We start from the raw sequence: 14,758 nt of genomic DNA, 5'->3' as shown, positions 1-14,758 counted from the left end.
TAAATTCAAGTAAAAAATTAGAAAGGAAAGGGCTAAAATTAATAAGCTAAGAAACTACATTTAGAAATTAAAGATAAAACAGTCAAATAAATCTAGGGAAAGTAGAAGAAAGGAGACAATAAAGGTAAGAATTGAAGTTAATAAAATAGTATGAGAAAAGCCAAAAGTTTATTCTTTGAAAATTTTAGAAGTAGACAAATTTTGTGATAAGACAAAAAGTATTAGAAATAAAGAAAAGCACAGAAATAGAGACATAGAAGCAATTAGAACATAATAAGTAAATATTATGACCAACTTTAAGTCAAAAAGTTTGAAAGTTTAACAAAAATTATATATTTATACATATATAAATTTAAATTTATGCATATATATATGAAATACTTTTAAGATAACTAACCACAACAGAAATGTTAACTTAAAGAATTAGCACTAGATGATAATGGAAAAACAAAGGTGGATGACAGAATCTCCTCTTATTCAATACTTGAAACAATGAGCAGAAACAAGTAAAATTAGCATATTATTAAGGATTAGGTTTAACTCCATGTGATAAAAAGCCCCAAACAGTAGTAGATTTAATAATGTAGTGTGTATCTCTTCCACACAAGAGAATTCTGGTGGGTTCATGGAACTTCCAGTGACCCAGAATTATTCCAGCTTTGACTCCTTCATCCCTAAAATGTGACTTGTTCTCAGGTTATAAATTGGTGGCTAGAGTTCCATCCGTCACCTCCTTATATTAGGTCAGCAGCAGGATGAAGAGGGGAGAAAATAGCAAAGGGAGCATGCCTGCTACCTTATAAGAAGATTTAGTAAAAAGTTCCAGAAAATAACTCTGCTTACATTTTATTAACCAAAACTTAGTCACGTGGCTACACGTAGCTACAGTAGATGCTGGTATGTGTAACTTCTGTTCTGAGAAGACATGTATACAATAATAGACCAAATGTTCTACTACTAGGGAAGAAATGAAGAAGATATAATGAGGATAGACAACCACCATTCTCTGGCTAACTGGCAATAAATTCACCAGCAGCTTCCAAATATGCAAAATGATATCAACTTTATAAATTCTGAAAAAAGTAACTGATTCTAGAATGATGCAGTTTAGTCCTCATTCCTGTCTCTATTTCTCAAATTCCATAAAGAGAAAAGAGGATGAATTGAAAACATTCTAAAAATACTTAGAAAAGCAGATTGAGAGGATAATTAGGCAGTTTAGAGAAAATCTGAGAAAAGTTCCTAAGAACATTATCTTTGTGAAGATGGCAGGCTCTCAGCTGAGGCAGAAAAAACCACCAGGGGTCACTGTGTTCCAGGAGAATGGTCAAAAATCCAAGTGGAACCTTCCACCAGAATAATATACACCTGAACTAAGTGAAATGAAGTTCTGTTAAAGACACAACAAAATCTCAAAGGAGAGATCAGGAATCTGTTCAAAAAAGTCTGCACTCAAACAAATACCGCTTTTTGTCTTTAATCTGCCCACACCTTTAAAATACCAAAAGTACTTATAGTAGTAGCAAAACTTATCAAATTATAGCTTAAGAGAGGGTGTCAAACAGCTATGAGGTAAAGTGTGACCAGCATCAAGGAAAATTAACCCTTGTTATGTAGGCGAAAACAGAAATTTTGGACTAAGTTGCCAATATTAAGCATGATAAAGAAGAAAATATATAGTCTAATAATTAAACAAACTTTCCAGATAAAAATAAAAGACAACACAAATCCCAGAGGGTAAATAAACATTACCCAAGGAAAAGAAAACAATGTGATTTTTTGCTGTAAATGTTTAAATATATTTTAGTGTAACTTATTGATACAATAGTATATCAGAATGACTTAATTATAGAACTAAGATATATATATATATATAAAACATATATATATATATATACATATTATATATATAATACAATAGACCATATAGTGCTCAAAATTGAGTTCCCAATTCAGAGGAAAATTGTGGTATAATGAGAGTAAATGAAGAAAGAGACGAAGACATTACAGCAGTTAAAAGGAAGATGGAGGAACCAAATAATTGTTAACAGAGTCCTCAAGACAGAGAATCCAAAAAATTAAGAAAAACTATTAACAAAAATGTAAGTTAATAATTTCTCTGAAATAAAGGGAGAACTGAAATTTTCCTGAAATAAAGGAATTTGTTTTATTCTAGGTATGAAATCTTGGTATCTTGGTATAGAATGAGCAACATTAGACATATCCTTCTGAAGTCACTGAGCTGTATTTACAAACAATTCTTCAGGCATCCAGGTCAAACAAAACAAGTCACCTAATGAGCAAATGAATGAGGAGCAATTTAGTCAGTCCCTGAAGACAACTGAGTGATTTTTACATTGAGGGAATAAGAGCAATTTCTGGTTCGATTATAGACACCACACCATTCAAAATATGAATGAATGAGAGAGTACCACATCCATGACGTCTTCTTGATAAAATAACTGAAAGTTATCCCAGTAATCCAGGCAAGAGATTATTGTAGATCATATCAACGTGATAACAGTACACAGGATGGAAGAAGTCAAAATCTGGATATATTGTAAATGTAGAGCTAGTGGGACTTTTCTAATGAAATGAATGATGGCTATAAGAGAGAAGGGTTGAAAAGATTCTAGGTTTGTTCTTTTTTTTGCCTAAGTGATTGAAAGGGTGATGTTACTATCGACTGATGTAAAAGGCAACACACAGAGGATTACTTTATTTATTTATTTACCTATTTACTATTTGTTTTGTTGTCTATTGAAGTTTAGTTTGAGGCATGTTATATTGGGAGTGTCTACTAGGCATCTACATGATAGTTCAAGTAAAGAATTGAATATATGAATTTGAAGTTCAGGCACAGGGCATGAGTTACTAGATAGTCCAAATATACTTGGTTTTAAAGCTATGTAAGTTGATGTGTCAGTAGAGTAGAGGTCCACAAACTTGAGTCTTAGAACTCTACAATATTAAAGGTCAAAGTGAAGGTACAAGCACAGAAGACAGAAAAAGACAGTTGTGAAGTCTTGTGTCCTTGAAGCAAAGTGAAGAAAATGTTTCCAGGAGAGAAATACCAGTTGTGTGAAATGCTGCTGTTGGTTCATGTTAAATAAATGCAACTAATTGAATATGGGATTTGCAATGTGGAGATCATTAACAAAGTGGTTTCAGTGGAGTGGTTGGAGTCAAAGTGCAATTGGAATAGATTTAAGAAAAAAATGTGGGAAGACCATTTGGGGACTAAGTACAGTAAAAATAATAATATATACTTGGGTGATTGATGCATTTCTTCATTTTTTTCCGTAAGTAGAGGGTCAGTTATAACTGTCTAAAATTGAGAAATAGTGTTAAAACACAAATATTTCATTTATTAATTTTTTATTAAACGTTTTAGATCTTTAGGCAAAATTTCTTTTGATAAATAATTATTCATTTTATTTAAAATATTATCTGAAGTTCAGCAGTTTCCTTAGCTTCACTCAAGAATTTTTATCTATTAAACTCAAGTGAAGTTAATGCCTATATAATATAATACCATTTACAAATGTTTACATTATTTTCTATGTGTTTTCTGTCTCTATATATGGAAAATACATGTATGGAATGATGTTCCTTTATTTTATTTTATTTTATTTTATTTTTCACTTTTTTTAAAATTGAAGTATAGTCAGTTTATAATGTTTCAATTTCTGGTTCACAGCACAATGCTCAGTCATACATGAATATACATATATTCATTTTCATATTCTTTTTTACCATAAGCTACTACAAGATACTGAATATAGTTCCCTGTGCTATACAGTATAAAGTTGTTTATCTATTTTATATATACCAGTCAGTATCTGCAAATCTTGAACTCCTAATTTATCCCTTCCCACCTCCTTCCCCTCTAGTAACCATAGTTTGTTTTCTATGTCTGTGAATCTATTTCTGTTTTATAAATAAATTCATTTGTCTTTTTTTTTTTTAGATTCCACATATGAGTGATAATATCATATGGTATTTTTCTTTCTCTTTCTGGCTTACTTCACTTAGAATGACAGTCTCCAGGGACATCCATGTTGTTGCAGGTGGCATTATTTTATTATTTTTATGGCTGAGTAGTATTCCACTATATAAATATACTGCAACTTCTTTATCCAGTCATCTGTCGATGGACATTTAGGTTGTTTCCATGCCTTGGCTATTGTAAATAGTGCTATGAACGTTGGGGTGTCTTTTTGAATTAAAGTTCCCTCTGGATATATTCCCAGGAGTGGGATTGCTGGATCATATGGTACATCTATTTTTAGTCTTTTGAGAAATCTCCATACTATTTTCCACAAGGCTGCAGCAAACTGCATTGCCACCAACAATGTAGGAGGGTTCCTTTTTCTCCACACCCTCTCCAGCATTTATCGTTTGTGGAGCTTTGCATGATGGCCATTCTGACTAGTGTGAGGTGATAGATACCTCATTGTAGTTCTGATTTGAATTTCTCTGATAATTAGTGATATTGAGCATTTTTTCATGTGCCTATTGGCCATCTGTATGCCTTTATTGGAGAATTGCTTGTTTAGGTTTTCTGCCCATTTTTGGACTGGGTTGTTTGTTTTTTTCTTATTAGGTTGTATGAGCTGTTTATATATTCTGGAAATCAAGCCCTTGTCAGTCTCATCTTTTGCAAATATTTTCTCCCATTTTGTAGGTTGTTTTGTTTTGCTTATGGTTTCCTTTGCTGTGCAAAAGCTTGTAAGTTTAATTAGGTCCCATTTGTTTATTTTTGCTTTTATTTCTATTGCTTGGATAGACTTCCCTAGGAGAACATTTTTGAGATGTATGTCAGATAATGTTTTGCCTATGTTTTCTTCTAGGAGATTTATTGTGTTTTGTCTTATGTTTAAGTCTTTAAGCCATTTTGAGTTTATTTTTGTGTATAGTATGAGGGAGTATTCTAATTTCATTGGTTTACATGCTGCTGTCCAGTTTTCCCAACATCATTTGCTGAAAAGACTGTCTTTATTCCATTGTATGTTCTTGCCTTCTTTGTCAAAAATTAATTGACCAAAAGTTTGTGGGTTCATTTCTGAGCTCTCTATTCTGTTCCATTGATCCATATGTCTGTTTTTGTACTAATACTGTGCTATTTTGATTACTGTAGCTCTTAAAATTATGTTCCTTTAATGTTTCACTTTTCTTGATGATTATTTGTGGTGCCCCTAATTTAATAAAGAGTGTATATTAATTTTATTAAATGAATTAAAAAATTCTTGAAAAGAAGGCGATGTGGCAAATATTACACCATGAAGGCATATATATATTAAATTTAATTAAATCCTGCTGCAAGGACGTTTCAGTGAAGTTCGATTTACTCTCCTCCCAGTTTCTTTTCTGCATCTATGTCTGTTTACCACTTGTGCACAATTTAAAATGCAGGCAGGGTTGTGCTTCTGGATCAGCACTACTACATTTTAACTTTTTAATGTAATACTTGCTGGCTAGTAGTAGTTGTGACTAGCCTCTGAAATTACCAGAACTCTGTTCTGAAGGGAGAACTGATTTAGATGAATCACAATTAAGTTTGAATCCTTATAGGTGGTACCCAAATTTCCCAGGTATATTTACAGTTAACAGAAGAGTTTGTTAATGATAAATATCTGTGAAGGTAAAACTTCAGCAGAGATATTTTGAAACAAGATACCCTGGGTCGGGTGGGGGCTGGGGAATTGTCAGAATTAAATAATTATATAAAATCAGCCCAGCTTGGAGTCTCCCTCAATCTGTTATGTCTGTGAAAGTGCTACTACACCGTTGACGTATTTTCACTTTGAAGATCCTGAATGTCTAGAGTGAATATTAATATCATTGTATTTATAATTTCCTATACTGAATATGAATATAGATTCATATAGTAATCATTAAGTATTCAGGCAGTTCAATACTATTTTGATATAAGGGAGAACTGCCATCAAGCTGAATACAATGAGGAAGTATATTCCAACCTTTGAAAATTCAACACCAGTAAATTTTCAAAGAGAAAGAAAAGAAAATTATGTCCAAAATTTATGTTGAAAATTTCTTAGAGAATCACTAATTCAAAATGTACTTTTTATTACTGATAGTTTACACATATGGAGCTAAATGTTTAGTGAAATTTTACTTGAATCTTCTACTGAACATTTTGAAAACAAAAGGACATCTAGTGTGCCATGGTACAGACAGATTTTCCTTGGCTTAAAGAGAACAATGTATATTAAAAAAAAAAAAAAAAGAGTTTCTGCAAAGATTCCACTAAGGAAACACCATGTTTTTATTCTGTTCTTTGAATTCACTCATCTTATGTGCCATTAAAATACTTTAGTAATTCAAAAAGTGACACTTCTAGTTGAAAATCTTTGATAAGTTATTATGAGGACTGAGAGGATCTATGATTTGACAGAAATGAAATATAGATGAGCAACGCTATAAATGGCGGAGAAAATCCTGAAAAGTTTAAAGACACATACATTTTATAACAACTTTGAAATCTCTCATACGTTATTCTAAGCTCCCACAAAATCTGTTTTCTGCATTTCTCACTTTTTTTTCAATTCAGAATTAAAATGGTAATCTCAAACTTAATATTAAAAATGCCATTTTTACTTAAGATATATATCTATTCTTTCTTTTATTCATATAAGCTGAGAAAATATTATCTAAACTAAAAATAACATCTGATTTTTAAAAATTTCTACAGAACTTTATTAAATGGTCTACTTGAATGATCAGAAAAACAGTTGACTGACTTGCCATTTGAAATCAGGATTGAGCACAATAAATGAAGAGATGGGACCACTTGCCAATGGAAACCCTAAAGTTGCCTTTTGAGGAAGCAATATCTGAATAAAAAAGGTCAAAAAAATACAAATGAACATGTTGGTGGAATTTCACTTTAGAAAGTGATGAAGATAACTTTTTTGCAGTCTACTGTGGAGGATATATTTTTTTTAGTCTCAGTGTCATAAAGACATTATGATGTACTGGAATTGAATTATAGCTCTAAGCTCCACTCAGGCTGAACTTTTGTGTATTCTTCATCTGCTCAGGCTGGCCATTAAACCCCTTTCTCAACAGGTTAAGCAGGCTATAAACAAAAGATGTAGCTACTGACAAGCTTCGATAAATTTTTCAAATGAAGAGCACATTTCCATATGCTATATATCATCAAATATGCTTTCCCTGTTATCCCCAAATCCAGTGTGCCACATATTTCATATACTTTAGATTAAAGACAACCTAAATCCCCAAAAAATAGCGATGAAAGAACTCTCAAAAATTTACTTGTTTCTGCGTATCAGTGTTACGGAAACTGGATACACATTACTGAAATAACAAAAATACCAATAATATGTCAGCTATATGTGCAAAATGCTCAAGATACTAGCAGACTATAGTTTGATCACAGTGGATTTTACCTTTATCTACTTAGGTTATTCCTGCATTCTTCCCAGGTTAAAATTCTAAGATTCTTACTACTTGTTAAAATTCCAACTATTTTTTTAACTTAACTTTGGACAGTCACATTCCAAATACATGCATTCTAGTTAGTGATTAAAATCTATTGATTCCAATTTTAAAAATTCAGTGGCTACACTACCAGGCTAGTTAAGAGAAATTCATCATAAGTTTCACAACCATAAGGAAAGAAAGTCTTGCTTTAAAAAGGGTGAATTGATTTTTTAATATTTAGAGTATTGAAAAATATAGTTTCTTAATTACATATTTCTTATAGATGGAAGTTTTGTTTTGTTTTGTTTTGTTTTTGTTTTTGTTTTTTTAGTCAAAAGCACAAACGCAAATTTATAACGATTTACAAGCAGGTTTTCTTTTTGATTGAGTTCTCAAATGGACTAGATTTCTAGAGGAGGATTTTTCTAACCTTTTTTAGAGTAGAACCTTTTTGTTTCTCATGATAATGGACCTATTCTTCTTGATTTTGAAATTAAGAAAAATGAATGGTATTCTTATCCTCTCATTTGTTATAGTCATTGTGGTTTGACATCACTTGGCCACATAAAATTTTGATGGTTTCGATGACATTATTTAATCCATTTAAATCTTGATAAAATTACTTTTCTGTTTCTCAGATAATAGGAATTCCTGAGGTTGATTTAAAAGATCCACATTTTCCTCCAAAAAGTGACTGAGAAATGGCACATGAAGGCTATTCTTTGTTCACTGAAAATGCAAAGTTTTATATAATGATTCCATGAACATGCTTATTTATGGTTGTTTTGACTAACAGCGTAGGCCCTAATTGACATCTCAAAAATTGTCTGAATATTGTAGAGAAAAATTAAAGCTCATCAGAAATATCTACGGAATCTCCACAGGGCAAGATGAAAAAAAGATAAAAAGAACTTAACTTGTTGACAATGTAGCTCTACTAAACCTTGTTCTTTGTCAAACATCTGTATTTGCTTTTTCTCTCATAAGAGGCTTATGAATTAATTACATCTAGTTATCATTTTTTCCTGATGTGCATATTTAAATTATGTCACATTCCCAATGTACACTATGATTATAGGAGAATATAAACTCTGAGCCACCCTCTATATCTGATGTCCTGTCATTATAAACAGATAATATTTACAAGGCATTATGAAAAGTTATATGGATAAAATGATGTTTATACAGGGTACCTGTATTAAGGAGTCTTGGAACTTGAGTTCCAGAAGAAAGACATTAAAAAACAAGCAAAATAACACCTAGGGTCATCTTACACGGCAACGTGGTGACAAACAATAAATGTTGAAAGAATTTTAATAAGGCATTAATCTTTTTGTTGCAGAAAATTGAAGAATGTGTTTAAAAAAGAGGAAATTAGAAAACGATTCTTGAAGACACCTGGGTCTGAAATATCCTAAGTCATTAGAGAACATTATAACCCAAAACATGTATGAAAATTATGGCGATCCAGAAGTGCTGACAGGTATAAAAGCGCCTTTGAGTCCGTGCTTCCTTATTATAAAATGGAGTTTAAATATTAAATTAGATAATGTATGTAAAATCCTTCAGAGCACTGAATACAGAGTAAATGCTCAATACATAGATTACTATCTATGTTGTGAAATAAGGTTGTAGAGGTAGTTTGAGATTTCACTAGAGAAGGCATATCAAGAGTTTCAATTTTCTCTTTAGCAAACAGAAAAACACTGTGACTTTTTGATCAAAGAATAGATAGGTAAGAAACAGGTATCAGCAAATAAACTTATTTACAATACAGAAATAGACTCACAGACATATGGCTACCCAAAGGGAAAGAAGGGTTGAGGATGGGGATAAATTAAGAGTTTGGGATTAAAAGATACACACTACTACATATAAAATAGATAAACAACAAGGAACTACTACATAGCACAGGGAACTGTATTCAGTATCTTTTAATAAGCTATAAAAGAAAAGAAGCTGAAAGAGAATACATATAATGTAATACACACACACGCACACACACACACACACACACACACGTATCTGAATCACTTTGCTGTACGCCTGAAACTCATACGACATTGTAAATTAACTATATCTACTTCAATTAAAAAAAACAGATATTAGGAAGATTAATTCATCCCACCCTGCTGTTGGCCAATACTCTATTGAAATGAAAACATGAACAAAGGAAGTGTCAAGTTGGTGGGTTATTGGACAGGGACAAGCAACGATAACCAGTTTAATAAATATATATCAAGTCCCCTCCAGGAAACATGTCTGTTCTATATCCTGGGGATAATGATGAAAATGACAGCTTTCTTCTTAAAATGCCCATGGAACTATAATTATATGCTTCCAAGGATAAATTATTTTTCTGTGCCTCAGTTTCTCCATCAGAATGTTGAGAATAATGATAGATTGTTTCTCATAGGGTTACTGTGAGGATTAGAAAATATTATACATATATATATTTCATATATATATGAAAGCACTTTGGACATTGCCAAACATATATAAGTGTTTGTAGCTATGGTTATTTTTATTCAGAAAGTGAGAGTACAGGCAAGATACAGGGGGCCCCAGAAGAGGAAATTATAAGCGGTTGGAACTGAAGCATACTGGTTGGGAGGAAAAGGAAAGGTTTCACTGAAGAGGTGATCAACGCTGTGGGGTCAGCACAGCTCAGTATAACTTTGGGATCAAGCCAAAATTAAATTTGAATCTTAACTCTACAAATAATTAGTGAGTTACTTAGTCTCTCTGTGTCAAAGTTTCCATATTTATAGGACGGAAACGATGGCAAGGCCTATTTCAGCAGACTGTGGTAAGAATCTAACAGGTTAGTGAATGCACCCAGTGCCACGCTTAAAGTGAGTGCTTCAAAATAAGGGAGTCCTTGTTATTAATAAGATTTTGAAGGATTGCTAGGCTTTTTCTAGGCACACCAATAGGGAAGCATATTCTAAACAAATGAACAGCTTGTGCAAAAGTATAGTTATGGAGGGTGTGTGGCACTGCTCACTGGCTGTAAGGCTGGAGACTAATGGCAGGGGAGTCTGGTTGCATAAAGTTTACTTTGGAGAAAGAACTCTACTCATGAAGGGTGTTCTTGAGCACATGCTCAATGTATTGCTCCATCCATGAGGCAATGAAGTGGTAATATTTGATGGACAGTGATGTGAAATGTGCACAAATCAATGTGCTAGCCCAAAGTGAGTGTATTGGAAATTATGAGAGTGGGTACCAAGTATAAGAAAGGTTTAGGGTTAGGAGAATGAATATCAGATAAGATGATTTTTAGAGAATTTTTGTTTTTGTTTGTTTATTTAGTATTTCAGGTGTGAGATGATGAACACTAGAATTGAGTTTGGATAGATAAGATTGGAATTAGGGAAGTAACATAGATGAATCAAGGAGAGGCAGGGACCATATAAAACTACATGGTTTCTGACTTTCGAAGTCAGGGGGATGGTGGCCTTATAAGTGAACTAGGGAATATGAAAAGATTTGCAGCCTTATAGGAGTGTAGGATGATACATTTATAAATGCTGAGTTTGAAACTCCTCTAGGGCATCAGGCCTAGTAGCAATATAAAAGTAGGCAAATTTTTAAGATGAATCTGGTTAATAGCTAGGTGATAAGTTTGTTTGAGAGATCGAATATATAGCAAAGATTTACAAACAGCAGTTGGTGATATAAAGTTGAAGTTTAGGAGAGAGTACAAAACTATAGTTATAGCTGGACCATGAGAAATTTTATCCCCCACCCCCATAGGAGAGATTGCGTGGAAAGTAACAGACATCTGAGGACTGACTCTAAGAGGAATAGACTCATCAAAAAAAGAATAAATGGAATGAAGTAAGCGAAAAGTAAGAGAGAATATGGGCAGTGCAGCATCACAAAAGCGGAGAGGAAAGTGAGGAGCAGTCAGAGTGTGAACTCTTACGAGGTCCAGTTCTGCTTATTCTCTAGTTTATCTCTAAGAACTAAGAGACAGTTACTATTTGCCTAAGTTGTTAAGAATGTAGATAATGGTCTGAAGATGGAAATAACCATGTCTACTATGTATCATGTATGACAAGTTTAATTAGGGGCTTTACTTATACTGTAACCCCAACCATAATCCTACGATGTGGGCACAGTCGTTCCCATTTTACACATAAGAAAGCTGTAATGCAGAAAATTTAAGGTAAAATGGGTATTAGAGTGAGAAATTTTCTCTAATTACAGAGCTCAGGTCTTACTCTCTGAACCATGCTATCTCCACAGCATGACATAATGACAGTTGCACTGGACCAAGGATCAACAGACACAGACAGTCATTAGTCGTGTGATTTTGCAATCTTTTAAAAGTAGGATGAAATTAGATACTGCAAGTGATAGTACTTCGAAGAAGAAAAAAGTCTGTTCTAATAGAAAATATTATAAGGAAGAGGTGACTGATCAGCTATGCCAAATGCTATAGAGAGCTCAGAGAGATAAAGCCTAAGGAAAGGTCGTTGCATTTCAAGATCAGAAGTCACTGGTGATCTCTTAAAGGCATTTGGTAGAATAATGGAGATAAACTTATGAAGCAGTGAGTGGATTAAAGAATGTGCAAGGTAGGGATGAGGTGATGGGGCAGTGAGTGTGGTATACATTTTAAGAATTTTAATTGTAAAAACAAGAAAATAAACAAGATAGCAGTTTGTGGAAAGGTAGCAAGCGTAAGTAAAATTTTTAAAGATAGGGTAATTCTGAGTATAGTTGTAGATGGAAAGGAAGGAGACTGGAGCAAGTGACTAGGGAGTAATATATGAGAGCAAGTGACAGAAGAGATTTTCGTATTTGCCTCATATATGTGGAATGAGTCTATAGTCTTTGATACTACATTAAAAAAAATAGAGTGAGAATAGGGAGACTTTTGACAGTGACGAGAAATGAGAATGATGATGCTGTGTGTTTGCCATCTCTGTCACTTAACTAAAAACTATTTCAGGTTGAAGATATGCAGATCTCTTAGTGTTATTCCAATTTTATGAAAAATTCCATGTGCTATCCATACATTTTGAGGGTCAACTATGATGTCAATGCATTGCTGATTTTTTTTTCTCAGTTGGTATTAATGCTATCCATTCTATACTGGTACTTTAATTTCTGGGACAAATAGACAGCCATTCAAATATAAGCATAATGTACTTGCCAGGTGTCAGTCCAAATTGCTTTTGATTTTCATTAGCTTATCCTTCTGTTCACCAACTTTACTTATCCATCAACCCACAAAATCAATTTCTAATTTCATTTTTCTATAGAGACCATTTGCACTCATTGTAGCCTATGTGTAATGGTCAGTCTTTGCAATCAGTTCATAAAGTCATACAGTTTATTGTAGGAGTGGACAAACAGAAGGAACAATGGAATCTTTCTGTAATTAGTTTCATATCATAGATCAAGGGATGCAAATGTAAAAATGCAAATGCCAAAGCTAGAATGGTAGTAAGGGTGAATGGGGGAACGAACTTGCAGTAATGGGGACAGGGAATAGAAAATAAGGCCAAAGGTGAAACAAACACACAGTAATGCCACTGGTAACTGATCACTTTTTGAAAAGTATTTTCATGTTGTTGGCCCAACTCAAATTTCAAAACATACTCAGGAGAATCTAAGTCATAATTGCCTACAGTATATCATCATTGCCTTCCAACAGGCTTTAGAATCTATTTTTAGAAAATATTTGGATTTGTTAGTATGTTTCCCTGATCGAAGGCCAACAATTATAACTTATCTTCTAGATCTCTATACTTTATGCTGGAGTTTCTAGCTCTAAGACTTGCCAAGACAAGCTGAATGCTTCCCTCAGCCTGACCAAACTTCAGGCAGGCTTCTTCCTAACTCCAGGGCTTCATCTCCCTTTTCATAGAACATTTATTATAGAAAACCTGTAGGTGCAAATTATTTCTCTGGCCCTTTCAGATGTACGTAAGCCTCTTTTCAGTTTTATTTATCTCCCAGTTTCTGTGGGAGGTTAAGAACTTCAGTGGCTGCCTTGCTGCATATTCTAAAACTACCTTCTGTCATAAAGATACAACAAAGCTTATTTTTCCTTTGGGTAAAACAATTAGCAATGTCTACTGAAAAAAAAAAAAAGCACAACATGAGAGTGGTGAGCTAAATTTTATTTGGGGGCAAAATGAAGACTATAGCCTTGAGGAACTGCTCTGAAGAGGTAGGGGGAAAGGTCAATATTATATATGACTTTGGTGAAGGAGGGTACATGCAATCAAGCACACATTTTGGCAGAAGGTCATTTACTGTTAGTCACAAGAAGGTTGCTGCTAGTCACGGGGAGCAGATGTCTCCATTAATGATTTTAGTGTTTTTTTAAGAAAGGAGAAGATGCAAGAAATTGGGCTTATAAAATATTCTTCTGAAAATATCTAACTATCTGAAGGCCTTTTCTGCCAGTTTTTCCCAGAGCACAGAGCACCTCATCCCTGATCTCCACCCTGAACTCCTTTCAGGGTGTTTTGAAGGTCAGTAACTGCAGTTGCTAGTGACTTCATTCTTATAGAACCAGATGGCAAGAATCAGTTTTTAGCTGGCAGGAAGCACGCATGACCTGTGTTCTCATTGTCACCTCAGTGCTTAAAAACCCTCCCACTGTTTGCTTTAGCAGAGTAGAGTTCAGGTTTTAGTTCTGGTCCCTCTCCCCTACTACAACAGCTTTGAGGAAACCCTTCCTTACCAGTTTAACTGTTTGGTGCAATTTTTGCTTTAATAGACCTTAGTGTATCCTCATCTGATGTCTAATGTCCCCTCACATCCTTGTGGCTACCCAAGCGCCTTTGAGGTTGAACACTGTAAACAATTTTTATTCAGGACCATGGGATTAGTTAACTCTTTAGACAGAAAGCAACAAAAATTGATGGAAATAAGCCCTGAGTCCTTGATCACCAAGTCTTTGGGAAAATAACTAAAATTTAGAAAACAAAATCATCCCCCATGGCCCTGTATCATCAGATTTATTACAATCATACCTTCTTGAAATCTTTTTGTAGTCCAATTCTTTACAGCATGGCTTTATAAAGGCACACTCACAGAGAAAACATACTTTCCCCTCTTTTTCTTTTCCTTTTATTCTGTTTTTAGTTTTGTTTAACTGATATATCAGTATATTAAACCTAATATTAGGCATCAGGTAGACTGAAAACATGTGAACTGAATTTTTCACTTTTCCTCTAGACATTTGAAATAACAGCTCTGTTTTTCTGTTAGTCTGTCAGAAAGTTAGTAGTTAACATTGTTAGATTCTTTTAAAAACTTCTTT

General features: G+C 33.6%; 1 long non-coding RNA gene across 2 annotated transcripts in view; it reads left to right on the top strand.

Annotated features, from left to right (window-relative positions):
* Window positions 1-14,758, top strand: part of LOC140697867 (uncharacterized) — a 66,821-nt gene that overhangs the window by 37,398 nt on the left and 14,665 nt on the right. For both annotated transcript variants that reach the window (XR_012075242.1, XR_012075241.1), the window contains exon 3: window positions 8,810-8,950. This is a non-coding gene — a long non-coding RNA (uncharacterized lncRNA). The remainder of the gene's footprint in view (window positions 1-8,809; window positions 8,951-14,758) is intronic.

The sequence above is a fragment of the Vicugna pacos genome, chromosome 8 (assembly GCF_048564905.1).
Source record: "Vicugna pacos chromosome 8, VicPac4, whole genome shotgun sequence".
Lineage (NCBI taxonomy): Eukaryota > Metazoa > Chordata > Mammalia > Artiodactyla > Camelidae > Vicugna > Vicugna pacos.
This window is presented reverse-complemented; position numbering and strand designations above follow the sequence as displayed.